The 16,959-nt window shown below is 47.1% G+C and overlaps 1 protein-coding gene across 3 annotated transcripts in view; it reads left to right on the top strand.

Moving 5' to 3' along the window:
• The window catches only part of NCK2 (NCK adaptor protein 2), a 154,323-nt gene that overhangs the window by 112,281 nt on the left and 25,083 nt on the right, over window positions 1-16,959 (top strand). The window lies entirely within an intron of this gene.

Here is a 16,959-nt window from a genome sequence, read left to right as displayed (position 1 = left end):
GAACCACAGGATCATGACCTGAGCCAAAGTGGGACGCTCGACTGAGCCACCCAGGTGCCCCTAGTTGTCTTTTTTTTTTCAATCTCTGCAAATAAAGAGATCAAGATGGAGAAATACCATGTTTGTCATTTCCTGGAGACTTTGGAGTCCAGAATCGTGTCTGGGTGTTGGGGACCCCCCCCCCCCCCACGTGTTTCCATCTCCTGGCATCAATATTCTAGAGGTTCCTGAAACGGAATTCCGTCCTCCAAAATGTCCGCAGCTCTGCCTGTGTCATCCCATCAGGTCTCTTCTCTCTTCCATGATCCTGCCCGTGCTGCCTTCATGCATAGTGTGGGAAGGAACAGAAAGTGCTCTGAACCAGGTGGGGTTTTTTCCCCCCTCTGCTCTATTGATGACGTTTCATAGAAACCACAGTCCTGGCAGCATTCACTGACGTGGCCGTGGGTGAGCACCCGGGTGATGTCCGAGGCCGTCTGCGGGGACCGTGGGGAGCTCAGCCCGGTTGGCTCGGAACCTGGTTTTCTTCCCACGTGCCCAGTATCCCGACGTGGGACAGGCCGCCTTGAATCACCTGAAGTTAAGGGTGTCCACTTTTGCCCTTGTGTGCATATCTGATGTACTTGAAGTAGTTACTCCTTCAGTGGTAACTCTGAGGGCTTTGCTGAAGAACCATGAGCTGAGCCCCCACGTACTAAATCTAGTGTCGCCTCCTTCTAGGAGTATAATGTGGGTCGTACCTGAGACTACTGGATATCACTTAAGAGTTTGCTCTGAAATAAGCCAGTATTCTCGCCATGTTGCATATACTGGAGCATTTGCTTTTTATTTCTAACAGGAGGGTTTGTTTCAGGTAAGGTCGGAGGGAAGCAGGGGGGGAACTGGGAAGAAAATTACACACTGAATGTAGTGGGCATGGCAAAATATTCATCTTGAGTTTCATGCAATCTTGAAAAGTCTCCTGAGTCTCTCTTCAGACCCATTTATTTATTTATTTTTAATTTTTTTTTTTTAATGTTTTTATCTATTTTTGAGACAGAGACAGAGCACGAGCGGGGTTGGGGCAGAGAGAGAGGGAGACACAGACTCTGAAGCAGGCTCCAGGCTCTGAGCTGTCAGCACAGAGCCTGACGCGTGGCTCAAACTCACAGATCATGAGATCATGACCTGAGCCGAAGTCGGACACTTAACCGACTGAGCCACCCAGGCCAGTCACCCATCTTCAGACCCATTTAAAGCCTTCGTTTATTGGGTAGTGTTTCTGTGTTAGGGCTTAGGTTGTTTCCATGATTTGGAAAGAGAAATGAGACACCGGCCTGAGTATGAGTCACACGACCTCTCCTAGGTTCAGAGCCTTATGCAGAAATTTCTTTTTGCACAAGCAGTTTCATTCTTTCTCCACTAACCTGATACCCCTTTAATTTTTTTTTTTTTTCTCCAAGCAAGTCGCTTGAAAGGAACGTTGTGGTCTTATACTTATAACTCTTAATGAACTATGGTAGAAATGCAATTAGCATGAGTAGATAAATACCAGGGCCTAATTTTATTTATTTATTTTTCCAATTTCAGCCTCTGCCTCACCAAAGTACCTTTTTTGGGAGATGCTAAACATCATTGCCTTGTTTTGTTTTCTTGCCTATCCATTTTTTAAAAATACAGTCTCGATATTGTAGTAAAGAATGATGTACGCAGAAACTGAACGAGTTGCTCAGAAGAGAAATAGGACAAAGCAAGCACCCCGAACCATCTAGAAGTTCCCTTGCATACCTTGTCATCGTTCTTTTTCTCCTTCACTTGGCAGAAGGAGAAAAGCCAAAGGCCCAAGTTGAAACCCTCAGCCAGATGTCTCACTCAGTGTCTACTCCTTCACCAGCTGCGATCCGCCTTGTGTGCCGGGGGGACCGCAGGCTCTCCGCGTTAGTGGAGCCTCGCGCAATCGGCCCCTCCCAGTGCTGGGTGCTGGGTGCTGGGCCGCTGCCCCGCCCCTGCCAGATGGCCACCCAGCTCTGCCAGAACACTTCTACCTCGACAGTCAGCCAATTCCATTTTTGGAGAACACAGATTGCTCGAAAGCTCTTCCTTAAATAGAATCAAAGTTTGCTTTTCTTTAACTTTCTCCCCTTGGCTCCCGTTGTGCCCTCGAGAGCCGCCTGAGTAACGTGTGCTCCTCTCCTAGAAGATGACCGCCCCGCCTCCAGGCCTCAGTCACAGTGCAGGCATGCATCTGCCTGGAAACGTTTAGGCTAAGCATATCACGCGTTGTAAAAACACAAGTGAGATTCTGTTTTTGACATCCGTATCTGTGGAGAAATGCCCCCCTTGTTTCTGTGTATCTTTCTGTTTCGTGTTCACCATATTCCCCCGAAGCCTTGCTCCTGCTGCCCGGAGAGAGACCTTGGTGTTCCAGTGTGAGTTTTCCATTGCCCACTTGAGCAGCATCAAAGGGAAGGATCACAATGGAGTGACTTCTCAGTTCCCCGCAGCCGGGCTCGACACGGCATCGTTGTCAACCAGGAAGGTCAGAAAACATCCCGCAGCCCGTCCTGCCTCCCCCTGGCCCCTGTAGCTAAAGAATTGGAGCCAAGTGTTCGTGGCTCCCTGTTTAAATTCTTGTCTCCAGCGCGCTCTCACAATTACTGTATGATTCTAGCTGATCATGCGGCCGGCAGAATTTCTCTGCACTGCCTGTTAGAAGGAGTGAAAATAACATGTGTTGACCTTCCAGTAGCTACTCCTGGAGTCATCCACATTTGTCATTTTTACTGCTGTAGAAGTCTACCTGATTCCTCAATCCACAGTAAGATTTTCCTGGCAGGTGCCTGGTTTGGAATAAAATAGCACTGGACTCCCCCAGCAAAGTCCCAGGGTTATAAATGTGCGTACACGTCTCTGGTTGCAGAGAAATGTAACTCTGTAAGAGTCCTCTTCTACTTTCTTATACTCACTTGCTGTGTTGAGGTCCGTGGGGAATTCAATTTAATCACACGCACGACTTGGTTGGAGGAACTTCTAGAAAGCAGTACCTCTGACAAAAAGATCTCTGTTGGGAAAGGATTAACATTCTTTCTTTTCCTTTCATAATTTATAATCAAATCAAACAATATGAGCTCTTATTTGCACATGAGCAAAACATTTATATACTGGATCTCCTCTTGTATTTAACTTATGATCATGAATAGTCAGAGAACTTTTCCACAGATGACAAGGGGCAATTGTTAAGAACCCTTTCTGCTGGCAGAGCCCAGTTGATATTTTGAAGGGCTCAGACTGTGCAGCTCTTTGCTCAGCAGTTGAGGAGCGTTCCTGGTCTACAGTCTGGCCTTGACATTGCAGCCTAGCTTATTAAATTACGCGGGTTAGGTGTTTTAAAGCACTGTGCTAAATCTTTTGAGATGGGGAAGCTGCTTCCAGGGAGGTATTTTTCAAAGATTTTCCTTCAGACTACTGAAGAACGGTTTTTGTTACCACTTCGTGACAGCAGCTGGGATCCAGCAAAGCCCCAAAGGTTAATGCTGTTCTCAGTTGTTCCCTTAAGTCTACGTGCTGACTTGGGTTCTGCAGAGCTATGCAGTTCCCTTTATAACCTATTAGTAACCTTCTCAGGAGGGTTTGTTCCAAGGCACACATGTCCATTGCTGACCACCTCCCTAGGTATCTGGAGCTAGAGGTGACCCACCCCCTGTCAGGGTTGCTCCTTTATAGCATTTGTCTCAATGTGACCATACCTAAGGCCGTTTAGCAACCTGCCAGTGATTAGCCCCAGGACTCCCGCCTCTGATTCCAAGCTAGACCTTGGGAGCAGAGAGAGACTCCCAGTGCTAAGTGGCTATACAACAGCCCCTGTTTCCTTTTGAGCTAATGCTTTCAGATGAGGAGGGGGTGGTTCCTATGGGTGAAATTCACAAGGCTCTTAGAGGCATAGCCAGTCTGGGATTGACTTTGGGGTGGCTAAGTGACTTCCCCAGGAACACACTACTGGTGCCAGTGTGGGACAGAGATGGGACTTCACCTCAAACTTGAGGTTTTTTTACTATAGCAAGTTGAATATATGGACTTAGCAGGTGGGCATTTGATAAGATTCTGTTGCAGAGACAGGCAGTTAGAATGTTAGGGGAGATTTTGCTGATACCAAGTCCTTTATTTTAGAAATGAAAAATTACTAGCAAAACTTGAGCTGGGTCAGGGAGTTGGGCAGTAATAATATATTGATGTGAATTTCCTGATTTGGTGGTTATATTGTGGTTGTAGAGGAAAATGTCCTTGTTTAAGTGTTAGAACATCGTGTAGGTAGGAAAGTGGCTCTCAGATGGCTCAGGGAAAACAATATTTTTGCACTGTTGTAACTTTACGTTAGAACAAACAGACAGACATGAGTGGTTGAGGGACCACCCCAAGGCTCTAAAGTTGGCTTGTAGCAGAGGAGATATAACTTGGGGTCCCCCCACTTTGCCTGGGCACCTACAGTGCCTTAAATTTGGCATATCGCTGAACACCTGCTGACATTGGGCCAAAAACATGAGAGTAACACCAGACGCAAACGTGTCCTACTGATTATTCATGGGAATGGTTTCCCACAGTACTTAATCCGGAACCTTCTGTAATTATCCAGAGTTCTCTCCTTATCACTAGCTTGCAAGTGAGGAAAATCCCTGCTGCTTGCTGGATCAGCCCAGACTGTTTTGAGCCCGTTCAATGTATGCTTTTTTGTGAAAATGGAGATCAGGAGAGTGATGGTCAGAAGTGATCTTCTGAGCTCACTGCCTCTGTGATTGTGTGGCATGTGAGAGAATTTTTGTTTAGACACCACAGGACTGTGGACCTTTGCTTATACATGTTCTCAGCAGGCCTGATCCAGGGCAAGTGGTCGGTTAAAAACGAACAGGGAGTAACGAATGGCACAGCCTATTTGTGGGAGCAGAGCCTGCGTCTGGGCTGTCCCTTCCTTGCTCTGTCCCTGGGAAATCCCTTCTGAGCCACTTCATTCCCTGCTGAGTGACCTTTGGGAACAATAACCAAGGGCTTTGAAACAGGGATGCAAACATTATGTAGGGATCAGCATGGTGTAATAGAGTATGTCTGGATCAGAAGTGGGAGCCTGGACGGACGTCATTGCATCTGGTGGGATATAAAGAGAGGATAAGGTTGAGTCCCCGACTTTCGGAAGCTTGTCATACCTGGGAAATGACACTGGCACAAATGAGCAGGCCTCATTTGAGCAGTGGCACTGTCTCTGCCCGTCCCCTTGGAAACTGGGCTCTGCCCTACCCTTCAGGAAGCAGTGTGCAGAGCGATTAGGAGAGAGACTCCCCACCACGTTCAGATCGAGTCTTTGCCAAACTGTTGAACTCGCGGAGCCTGGACTCCATCATCTGTAAAATGGGATAAGTGACTACTTGTCTCCTGCAGTTGTTGAGAATTGAATGAAGTCCTTCAGCAAAGAGTACCCGGGCTGAGCGGACACTTGGGAGAGGAGGTGGGGCTTCAGCTGAAGAAGGGAGAACGTAAGTCAAGATTTGGAGGCTGGAAGCCAAGTTGCGTTGGAGGATATTAAGGAGTTAGCTGGACTGGGGTGAGGGAGAGCGCGGGGGTGTCCTGAGGGATCATGGTGTCCCATACTGCCGGCCCTGAACACCAGGCCTGGTGCCATTTGAAAAGGGAACCCCCGAGAGTTTCCATATGGCGGACAGAGATGACCGTCACGGCGTGCAGGGGGCATCCTGGTCCTGATCCTCAGGAAGGGACTGGAGAGGGCCTATCCGTCCATAGGTAGCTGGCATCGAGGCCTCAGAGCAACCCAAACGTGATGTTGGAAGTCTTGAGCTCAGCAGCGGAGAGGGATTTCACAGGAAACCCCCAGGACTCTGTGTTGACTGGGTGTGGAACAGCTGGAAGACTGAAATACTCGTCACAGATGACTCCAGCGTTCTGAGCCTGAATGAATGTCTCCAGCAGAGAATTCGGGAAGTAGGAAGAGAAACAGGGCCATCAGGATGAGACCTGTTTGAAGTTGAGGCAATGGCAGGACACTCATGGAAACGTTCAGTAGGATTCAGACGTGTGTTATAACGTTCTTCCTATTTTTAAGTGAATTTTAGTTTTGGGCCTCCAAATACTTATTTTTACCTAGGATCTGCAGTTTAGACCTGACATTGCTGCCGCAGCGTGTCAGGGACCTCAGACAGGCTTTCAGCGTGTATGTTGTCCTGAGGACTGGCCCCAGGCCTCTGGTCCCCTTTGGAGAGCTGTCACCGCAGTCCTGCCCTGGCAAGAGAGCCCACGGGAGGCTGTGTGGTAACCGCCAAGGGTGTGCAGGCTCCCTGAGCCAACATTCCCCATGCTCCTGACACTGCCTGCAAAGAAGTGTCACCCCACACTCCGCAGCCAAACCAAAAGCTAATGCTGCAGAAAAATTGAAACCAGGACCCCGAAATAGATTTTGTGCGTATGGTTCCAGGGAGTAGACAGTAGTTTCTGTCTCTCTCTGAGTGCCTCATTGTGTGAGGTACCGCGCTAGCTGCCTGCACGCATTTCTGTTTTTATCTTCACGAAAAGAGGGGGGGAAGAGGGGCGTGCTAATACCCTCATTTCCCATGTGAAAGCATGGACACCGGGAACTTAAAGTGATGTGCCCGGGAACACGCAGTCAGTGGTTGGAATTCAAACCACGTCTCCCTGACTTCAGCCTGTGTTATTGTGGATCAGCTGCTAGAATTGGGGATTCAGATCCAGCAGGGGTCGGGGAAGACGCACACAACACCTGCCTGCCTGTCGTGGATCGCAGTGAACTCCACCCCCTCGTGGGCCCCCACCCGCACAGCTGTTTTGATTTCCTCCCACTCTTGTACTGGCCCCTGAAATGCTAGGGGACCAGCTCCTTGAGTGAGCATCAATTTCTCCCTGACCCCAAGGGAGTCTCTTAGTAATTCTGCCCAGTTCCTTCATGTTGAGGTGAGCAAGAGCCATTAATTAAAATGATTTAGAGGCAGAATGTCACGGGAACATGTCTCCTTTTCTGTAAATTGATTTTTATTTCGGGAGCACTTTGGCCAGCAGCAAGCATGTGCCGCCACTGCACGCATATATTTCAGCCATCTCTGCCATTCACCGTTCCTTTGTACGACACAGGTCTCTGCAAACAGGTATTCCTCAGATATACACTATCATTTACCACAGCATGCTTATTTTAAAAAGTCTGGAAAAGAGGAGAAAATACAAATCACCTGTGATCTCCCCACCCAGAACTCATCCCCGTGTCTATAATCACCTCTGTTTTTTTTTTCAGTATTTATACACGTATATATGACTTTTCACTGTTATTAATACTAGCTGTCACATTGCCGTTGGTCCAGAAAAGATCAAGCCCTTTCTCCAAGGTGCCTGGTCCCAGCACATGCTGGAAAGAAGATTGACCCAGTGAGTTTTGCAACAAACTTTGGCTCGTCAGTGGTCGGGGTGCTCACTGAATTCTATATATTCTATCAACTGTGTAAGAGGAGAAGCTGACTCTTTATGGTGCTTCTGTCCTAGAAGTAGTTTTTGTTCCTGGGTTGGATGTTCTTCGAGAATAAGAAAATTGTTGTTAATCTTCCTGGAAGCCACTTAAATGTGATTCTGAAGCTGTGTCACTCTCTGAGGAACCAGTTCTTGGTTTCAGAAAAGTGCAAAGCCGAACCATCCCCCGTGAAAAGTTTGTATGTAACACGTGAAAATGTTAAGGGAAAACTCCTTTTGATTTTTTTTTAAATCCCATATAGTTAACATAGAGTGTTAGCTTAGTTTTCAGGTGTACAATATAGTGATTTCAACACTTGCATACATGTGCTCATCATGACAAACTCTCTCTCTTCTTAATCCCCATCACCTATTAACTCCTTTTGATTTTGAGCATTCGACTTCTCCAGCCAGTTATCTCCGCACAGTAAAAACTCAGGGAGTCCAGTTAACCTGTCAGGTTTACCTTTCTGGCCCCTGTTGTATAATCTACCATTGTTACGAACATGAATCACATAAAGTGAACGCCTCCTAAATCTGGAATTCTTTAGGATTCTGTCTTGTGAGCTCATTCCCAATAGAACTGACCGGCCAAACGTATTGCCCACATAATATGGAAACTTACGGCGATTGTGGTGCCAGCCACCCAAAATAAACTTGGATTTGTTTTCATAGATCAGAAGCGTCCAAGTATTTAGAACCAAAAATGTAAAACAACTCACAACAGATTAGTGGGAGGATAATTAGAGACTAGACAGATTGTTAAAAAGAATGCTAGCAAGAGAAAAGCCAGGAGAGGCGATGGGAAATGAGGAGGGGTCTGTACCCTGGGAAAACCAGGAGAAGCAGGCATGCAGTTACACGTGGGTGCGAGAGAGCCACGCTGCTCTGTCCACTGAGGCAAAGCATTTCCCAGTTTGCTTCCCAGAAACCGGCATCCTGTTGGCTTCTTATTAAAATCATCATTTTCTGCTTCAGTTTTCTAAAGAACAGAGAGAACACCCTTTCCTGACTAAAGAGTTATTCGTGTGGGAGCCTTAAGTTTTAGAACAGAGAAACATGAACTAAAAATGCCTAGGGATTAAAGTAAAATCTTCTTAGCATGCTTCTAACTGCATTTCCCCATATGGCAGCCTCTCTTTTTTAGACCGTATCCATATGTCTCAAATGTTCCTTCTCTCTATTACATTTTTGGATCTGTCCCCTGGGGGCAGGCACGGGGTGCAGAGGGGGTATTTGTTTACTCACAGATGCTACAGTGCTTGATGCTGAGCCCCTCAAATCGCTGCACCTTCTTGTGGTGCCTCCTGCTGAGACCCTGCCCGGGCGCATGCCACTGGAGGGCAGGTGGGCCCCTGTGGGGCTCCTGATTGACCCACACTATGCTGGGATCTAATTGATGGGTTGCAGTCAGTTTCAGGCAGGCTGGGTGTTTCCTGCACATCAGCCTGCATTTACTCAAGTCTTGTCCCGAAGTCTGTCCCCAGGAACAGCTCTGGTCTTCGTGCTTCCCCCACCCTGCTGCGAACTCAGAGTGTCTGCGAACATCCCTTGTTGTCCCAGTGGTGTCACACAGCCCGGGAAGCTGCCTGGAGGGTAGCTCTTCATACATTTTTTTTTTTTTTTTTTTTTTTACATTTATTTTTGAGAGACAGAGAAAGACAGAGCACAAGCAGGGGAGGGGCAGAGAAAGAAGGAGACACGACACAGAATCTGAAGCAGGCTCCGGGCTCTGAGCTGTCAGCACAGAACCCTACGTGGGGCTTGAACTCACAAACCATGAGATCATGACCTGAGCTAAAGTCAGATGCTTAACTGACTGAGCCACCCAGGTGCCCCTCTTCATACATTTTTAAGCCTGGGGCCAACGTGCTTCCTCAGAGCAGGCCATTCTGTGGCGGCCGTTTGCAGCGGATTTCACTGATTTTGTATTTTTGGTTTTTCAAGGAGCGATGCAGTTGATTGTCTGACTTGGAAAATCGACGTGTGGGTGTTTATAAATAGAGCCTGAATTAGTGGTAAAACCATAATTGTTCTCATGCTGCTAATTTAACTTGGCTAAATCCACAATGTTTAACCTAAGGTGCTAAGAAAAATGCTAAGGTGACCATTTGAATCCTTTCTTCTTCCGTGGGTTTTTTTTTTCCTCCTAATATGTAAAGTTAAGTTTAAAAAGTAGAGTTCATTTGAGACTTTGGGCTGTCTGTAGAACCCTCAAGTACTGGAATGAGGTTTGAGATAACCTGGTCTGAGCTTTTTCTACAAAAATCAGGCAAGTTGAGTGACTTGTCTAAGGTTGCAGGACTCGTTTGCGGCAAAGCCAGGCCTCTCCAAGCGCAGGCGGGGCGCTGTCCACAGAAGCCAGAGATGAGCAAGGACCTGGAGCCCAGGAGCCCAGGTACATCAAAGACCACATTCCTGGAGCACAGGCAGGTATGACCTGTCATCTTAGTAACCAGTGTCTGCCCTGTCCAGAGTGGCATGTGAGCTGGTGAGCAATTCTGCTCATCCTTACTCGGAAGACGGGGCTCCTTTTTCACCCTATGTGAAGGCCCATTTTGCACTGATGGAGCATTTCCTCTGTGACTGATCGTGGGGTCCCTGGTGACTTAGCTGCTCCTGGAGAGCAGGAGTGAGGTGAGGCTTGCCCCCCATCCAGGCACACTTCAGGAAGAAAACAGACACGTGCACACCTCTGTTGAGAAAGCACCACCTGTGCCCTTCTCTACTCGCTCCTGCCACTGTCCTCAACCAGGAAGGGAAGCAATTAGATGCTGTCATAATAGCAATAAACACAATGACGGGTTTTGCTTGGTCTCTTATTATGTCTTAGACACCACGCTCAGTGTGCTCCTCAGCTCTTGGGCCCTCCTGACAGCCCACGGGGGCCACCAATATCCTTCTATCACAGATGAAGAAACGGAGGGGTAGGGAGAGGCCGTAGAATCATCGAGGTCCAAAGCTAGTAGGTGTGGAAGCCTGGCTTGAAGTGTGGTCCGAAGTACGGTTCACTTGTCCTTGCCAGCTCCTTGCCAACTGTGTTTTCCCCCGCCCATGTGCCGTACCCTTGCACATTTGCATGTATTTATCATATTTCACTTAGCAGGTACGGCCCTAAAAAGTTGCACGCGTGCCGAGCTTCTGCCAGTGGGTTGACACTTTAAGTAACGTGGCAGCATGTCATAGCTGAGCCTTGCCACGTCTCGTACATCCCTTTGCATATTCAAAATTGCTTGTGCTAATGGATCGGGAATATGTGTTGAGAGGTACTAAATATGTATTTTTAATTAAAAATTATAATTACAATCTTTAAAGCTTCTTTTCATTGGCACGTGTGATAACCGTTTGACTTTCACATGTGATAGAAAATCCTATACTCTGAATGATTTTTTTGCAGGCGTCCATATTCGATCATGTTATTTGCCTGCCTGCTCGTGCACGAACAGGCTTTCTTATGCCCGGGGATGGCAGTTGCGGTTCAGGGCCCTGGACGCATGGACCCGTGTGATGGTAGGCCCTTTGCCCTGGCCCCTCTCTGGAGCTGGCTCCTGCGATGGCTGCCCCTCAGAAGAGGGACCATCAGGGCATAGGGATGGTGAACAGTAACTCTGTCCCTCCCTCAGCTGGCGACCCCTCCCCGGTCAGTGCAGGTTTGCCTCAGGTATGGCAGTCCCCTTCCATCTACAGGTATCCTTCCTCCCTCTGAGGTGGGGAGGTTTGCTGATTGTAATCTCGGTCTGCTTCCAGATAGTCTGTGAACACTCCTGGCCGGGTGCCTGGGTGGCTCCGTCGGTTAAGTGTCTGACTCTTGATCTCAGTTCACGTCATGATCTCACCATTTGTGAGTTTGAGCCCTGCATCGGGCTTGGGAGTCTGTCTCTCCTTCTCTCTGCTCTTCCCCTGCTTGTGCGTGCCCATGCGTTCTCTCTCTCTCTCTCTCTCTCTCTCTCTCCCTCCCTCCCTCCCTCCCCCAAAATAAACTTAAAAAAAAAAAAAAAAACACTCCTGGCAATATAGGTGCATATCATTGGAGAGATCAGTTGGGAAGGACTGATCAGTACATATGGATTAGTGGCAGTGAGATAGGAAGTGAAGTTTGCCTGAGCAAACACTTACTGAATGTCAGGCTCTGAGGCCACAGAATGACTAAACACAGTCTTTCTCAGGGAGATAAATGAAGCAGTAAGGCGGGCGCTGAAATCGAGGTGGGTGAGTACTACAAGGGTGTGTGTGGGGATGATAGGACGTTATTTTAGTGTTTATGGATTTTAGTGCTGAGTGGGTCTTTGGGATCAGCTCTCGCTCTGCTGTGGGGGGGAAGACCCACAGGGAGTTAGTTACTCACCGCCCCTGAGTCCTGCCCACGAGCCCATGGTGTTTCCCGTGGGTCATATTGCCTACGATCTGGTCATGGAGATACAGGTTGACTAAGCTTTTGGGAAAAAAACTTTGGTTGTCATTTTTAAAAGCTAGATTCAGACTACTAGAGGAAGAAAGTATCCGAGCCAACTTTATACTCCAGCCTCCTTTGTTTCTAGCACAGCCTGGCTGTCAAAAGGATATATTCTCCCGGCTTGTTGTCAAACCTTACAGAGCGAGGATGGAAATGTGGCACCCAACAACAATGGCAGTAAGGCCAGGATTTTTTGCAAATGAAGTTGTTGCCCAAAGAGACACAAAAGCTGCCAAGGATGCATTTAGTCCTTTGTCTTGGAAGTGGTTGGGAATGCAGTATTTCCCCTTCGTTCAGCGTATCCAGTTTCTAATGGCGAGTCGCGCTGCTGGGTAGAATTTTTTTCTCCCAGTGGCACACTCAGAAGAGAATTAGGTTGGTGGGTTGTTTGCTTTGCTGAACACAGTTCTTCTGGGCCTCAACTGTACGTGTATCTGCTCCAGTGTGGCCTAGCCCCCGATCTCGTTCCACATCCCGCTCTCCCACTTCTTCTCCATAGCGTGGCCCCCAAGGCCTCCTTCAGGTTCTCCTCACAGCCCTGTGAAGCCTGTCTCCCCTGCCCCATGCACTTCCTGTCCTCTGAGCTCAACCATGGTCAGCAGCTTGAGCCTCTGTGGGACAAAAGGAACAGATGCTGAGTGAAACAGCTGAGTGAGGGCATTTATGCTAGAGTCTATTTTGACTTAGATAATGGCCTTGTCTGAAATCAGTTGCACTGAAGAGGCTGCTCCCCTCTCTTGAGCTGTCCTTGGGGCTTCTCTGACAACCCATGCCTGAATTCATTTGGGCCCATCCTAAGTCAAATATGCTATCCCCCATTAGAATGCGGTTCGATGGTGCCGGTCCGTTAAGCCTGATGTCTGTGGCCACACAGTGTCACAGATTTCTCATGATGGCTGTTGCAGTAAGCGTTTTAAACCCAAGATTCTCTGGGCTTAGAAAGCAGGGGCGCCAGCCTGGCAGTTAACTGTGACGTCATGGTAATGTCAGTCCCTATCCTCACCATCCCACCCTCACCCCCATACTCAAACCTGGGTGCTCCCAAACTATGACTGTATTGTTTTTGACTTAGTCACCCAAGTATGCCACCTTGCTAAGTGGGAATCAACACTTTGGCATATTGAAGGAAGTGGGATGGGTGACGAGGAGTGAGAGTGGGGGATGGGTAGTTATATTTTTTCAACACTCTTTAATTGAAGACACAGAAAATCAACTCAAAAGTAGACAAGGTTAAAAAAAAAAAAAAAGGAAAATTTCAAAAGGGAATCCATTGGTTCACATCATTAGGAAGTATGGTTGGATCCAGGGCCTCAACTCATATCATCCAAGTTCTGTCTCTCTTTCTGGGGCTCGTCCCTGCTCAGCGCTCCATTCTTTGAAGACTGTGACAAATGTGGGCAACTCCAGGTGAGGGGAGCCGGGTCTGAGCTGCAGCAGGTCTGAGTCATGGGTCCCCCCAACCATGGCCCGATGGGGTAGGGGTGGCCCTGCTGAAGCCACACGAAGAGGAGTTTTGTTCAATAAGAGGAAGGATAAAGGATACTGAACAGTTTAAAACAACAGAGGACCACCTTATTGCCTTTCACCTGGTCACCCTTCAAAACATTGGAAATTTAGTAAATTTGAGGGTTTTTTCCCCTTTATATATCAAATATTTTGATCATAAATTTTGGCACTGGATATTTTCTGAATAGTGGAAGCTAATCTTCCAGCATAGGTACCAAAAAACTAGACACAAGGTAATTACACATATAATAACGCAAAAAGCTATTAGAAGCCAAATATTAAACCTATCCTAACTTTATATGAGAAGTTACTTTAGACATTTTATACCTTAATCAAACCTTGTCAGATCTCCTTAGCATTTAATAATAAAAGTTGTCAGTTTTAGTTGATTCTAATAATAGGCCCTAACCCTAATGGGGGAAATCCCCACAAATTAATGACCTCCAGTCTTATTATAAATGGCGTTTTAGGACCATTTATTTAGGACCAAGGAAGCTTTCTAGTTAAATCTGGTTTATGTTACAGTTCTAATTAGTAACAAAAATAAAATCTTTGCCATACATCTCCTAAAACTTGGGTGCACAGTGCCTAAATAGATCAGCTTGAATATATTTCTGAACTATCAAATTTGTTTGACATTTTATCTTAAATCCCCAGAACTCCAGCTGGCAGGTGACAGTTAGAGCATATTTTGAAGTCGTCTGTTATAACATCCCTTTATCTCAAAAGGAGTATTTAAAAGATTTTGACTTTAAAATCACCAACATTAATAATGTATGACATATTCCAGCTTTTATTAGAACTCTGTCCTTAATGTAAGTAATTTTATTCAAGGAACTTAAAATGTGCTTATTATTGTCAATGAAAATGTAACTCAGCATCAGAGATCCGGAGCTTGGGGCGAGAAAATCCTCATAAAAGCTGAAAAGTATAGTTTACTTTGCAATCTAACTCCCCTGTTTGCCACTTAAAATAGTACTTTATTACTCTTACGAGATGCAGATAAAGCCCATTGAACAAATTGTGGCTGGTGCTACAGAGGTGGCTCGGTCAAGGAGCTTGTTCATATATCTTCGGCTGCAGACCCATCCATCCCAGGCAGCCCTGCGCTCAGGGGTCCGTGCTGTCCAGCCTGACCACTAACTGGCCCGTAGTCCTGGGTGAGTGTTCACTCTCACCAAGACTTTCGCCCGTCCTGGTATGTGGAGTGCATTGTCTGGCACCCTCCTGCCCGGGGCCACTGGTGGAGCGAGGCGAGCATTGGAGCTGCCGGAGGGCCACGGAGTGAGTTAGGGGACTAGGGGCGCTCTGGACTCCAGTTGTTCTGAGAGCCTGATCTTTAACGTAGAAGTTAAAACCCTGGTCACTCCTGAGCACAATGCCACGTGAGACAGCGTCTTTTTCTTTTTGTCTTTTTGTCTTTTTGTCTTTTTTTTAACAACGATTTCCATTCGTTCTTTGTTCTTTCTTAGCGCAAAGGTGTTGCAGTTTATACATTATTGAACAAGCTGTAGAGAAAGTCACTAGCTTGTGAAAAAAATGTTGCTTAACGTCGCCTGGTACGGCATGCCAGCAATTGCAGAGATTTTCTGACGGTCCCATTCTAGAAACTCCCATCCGTAATACGATTCACGCAGAGCACAGTGCGGCAAAACCTCCAACCAAAACGCTCAAGCATCAAATAAATTCCGTGCAGTTGGATTTTATGATTAACTGGAGAACTGGAGGAAAGGCATATCATTAGAGGTCCTGCCAAATCTTGCTGAAACAAACCAGTGCTCCTCCATGCCTCAGAAGTCCAGCGTGGTGGGGTGTGGCCGGGCTGGGAGCAGGGCTCCTCGATCCCCAGGCCACCCCAGGAATTCATGAGAGGCCAAGGGGAGCATGTCTCATGGGAAAGTGTGGTCTTCCAAAATATGGTACAGAGACAGTGTGAGGAGAAGTCTGATTAACATTTGGTTAGTTACTGTTTACTTACAGTAGGTAAGGATTGCCAGAGACTGCCAGTCCTGTTGGGAAAATCAATAAAATTGTAAGAGGGGAAAAAAGATCACGTTATCTTTGTTGGAAAATCAAAACCACACATTGGAGTTCCAGGTGTTTTTGCTACAACAGAGAGAAGTAGGTGGTATGACTATAATGAAAGAAGAAATGAAGCAGAAGAGGGGCCAGGGGGTGGCTCAGTCGGTTAAGCATCCGACTTTGACTCAGGTCGTGATCTCGCGGTTTGTGAGTTTGTGCCCCGCATCATGCTCTGTGCTGACAGTGCAAAGCCTGGAGCCTGCTTCGTATTCTGTGTCTCCTCTCTCTGCCCCTCCCATGCCCATGCTCTGTCTTTCTCTGTCTCTCAATAATAAATAAACATTAAAAAAAAAATTAAAAAAAAAAAAAGAAATGAAGCAGAAGATATGTGGAAAAAATAGCCACAAGAAGAGTAGTGGAGTTGAGGAATGCCCACCCTGTCTCCTTCCCTAAAAGGTAGCAGACTTGCCTTTGAATTAGAAACATCGCATGGAGCCTGGACACCATGGGGTGGCCCAGGGCTTGGGGCTGGCAGGCACGGCAGCAGAGCCATCCTTTGTGAGATGTCCATGAACCACTGTGCCTGTTCTGCATTCAGAAATTTCCCTTTGCGCCTTTGAGATCACACGGCAGTGGTCACATGGCCTCATGGCTACTCATGATACATTTCTTATCCCAAATCTTCATTCCCTAAACCTCAGCCCCACTTCAGCCTGGAGACGCGGGCCATTTCCATTCCCTAGAATCAGAGGAAAGGTCCATCACTTCTTTGGAGGGTTGGTATTGAAAGCGAGGATGGATTTTTGACAACCCCCCCCCCCCCATAGTCCTGCTGCATTTCCCATAGAAATCACGTGAAGATCATGATGCATTTGCCACAGGAATCCTGCTATGCATCAGCCTCTTAATGGAAGTGTGCCTCTCGACTATTATGGATTAAACAGGCTTTTACTGGTGCGCGAGTCAGTGCCACTCCACTGGCTGTATGTGTTGGGTCAGTTCCCCGATCCCTTTCCGCCTCAGTTTCCCCACCTGCAGAAACGGGGGGATGCTCACCTTGTCACAGGACTGTTGTGAGTGTTCCAATAAGGTAGATGTCAGTAGGGTCAGGTTCCTCCCTATTCCCAGACACCTGTCTCTTGAATTTCACTGCATCAGCAGCTACCTGTGACATTGCTCCTGTGGAATAATGTTTCCCGGGTGCCAAAAGCTTGACAGGCAAGCTTTCTATTTTAGTGGCCATCTGGCACTGGTAAGGTTGTGTTCAGAGAGGACTTTGGCCCTCTCCTGGTAAAACACCTTTCTGGGGAAAAAAGAAATTCAAAGACCCAACTCAGTGAGAGTACCAATTGTTATTCATAGAGCACTTCCTTGCTTTATATTACAATCCGAATTTCGGTACCTGTTAGGGGCTAAATTATGTCCTTCAATTCATATGTTGAAGTCTTAACCCCCAGTAAATCCATGTGTGACTGGATTTGGTACAG

Source organism: Leopardus geoffroyi, chromosome A3 (genome assembly GCF_018350155.1).
Source record: "Leopardus geoffroyi isolate Oge1 chromosome A3, O.geoffroyi_Oge1_pat1.0, whole genome shotgun sequence".
Classification (NCBI taxonomy): domain Eukaryota; kingdom Metazoa; phylum Chordata; class Mammalia; order Carnivora; family Felidae; genus Leopardus; species Leopardus geoffroyi.
The sequence above is the reverse complement of the archived record's forward strand: the minus strand, read 5'-3'. Positions and strand labels throughout refer to the sequence as shown.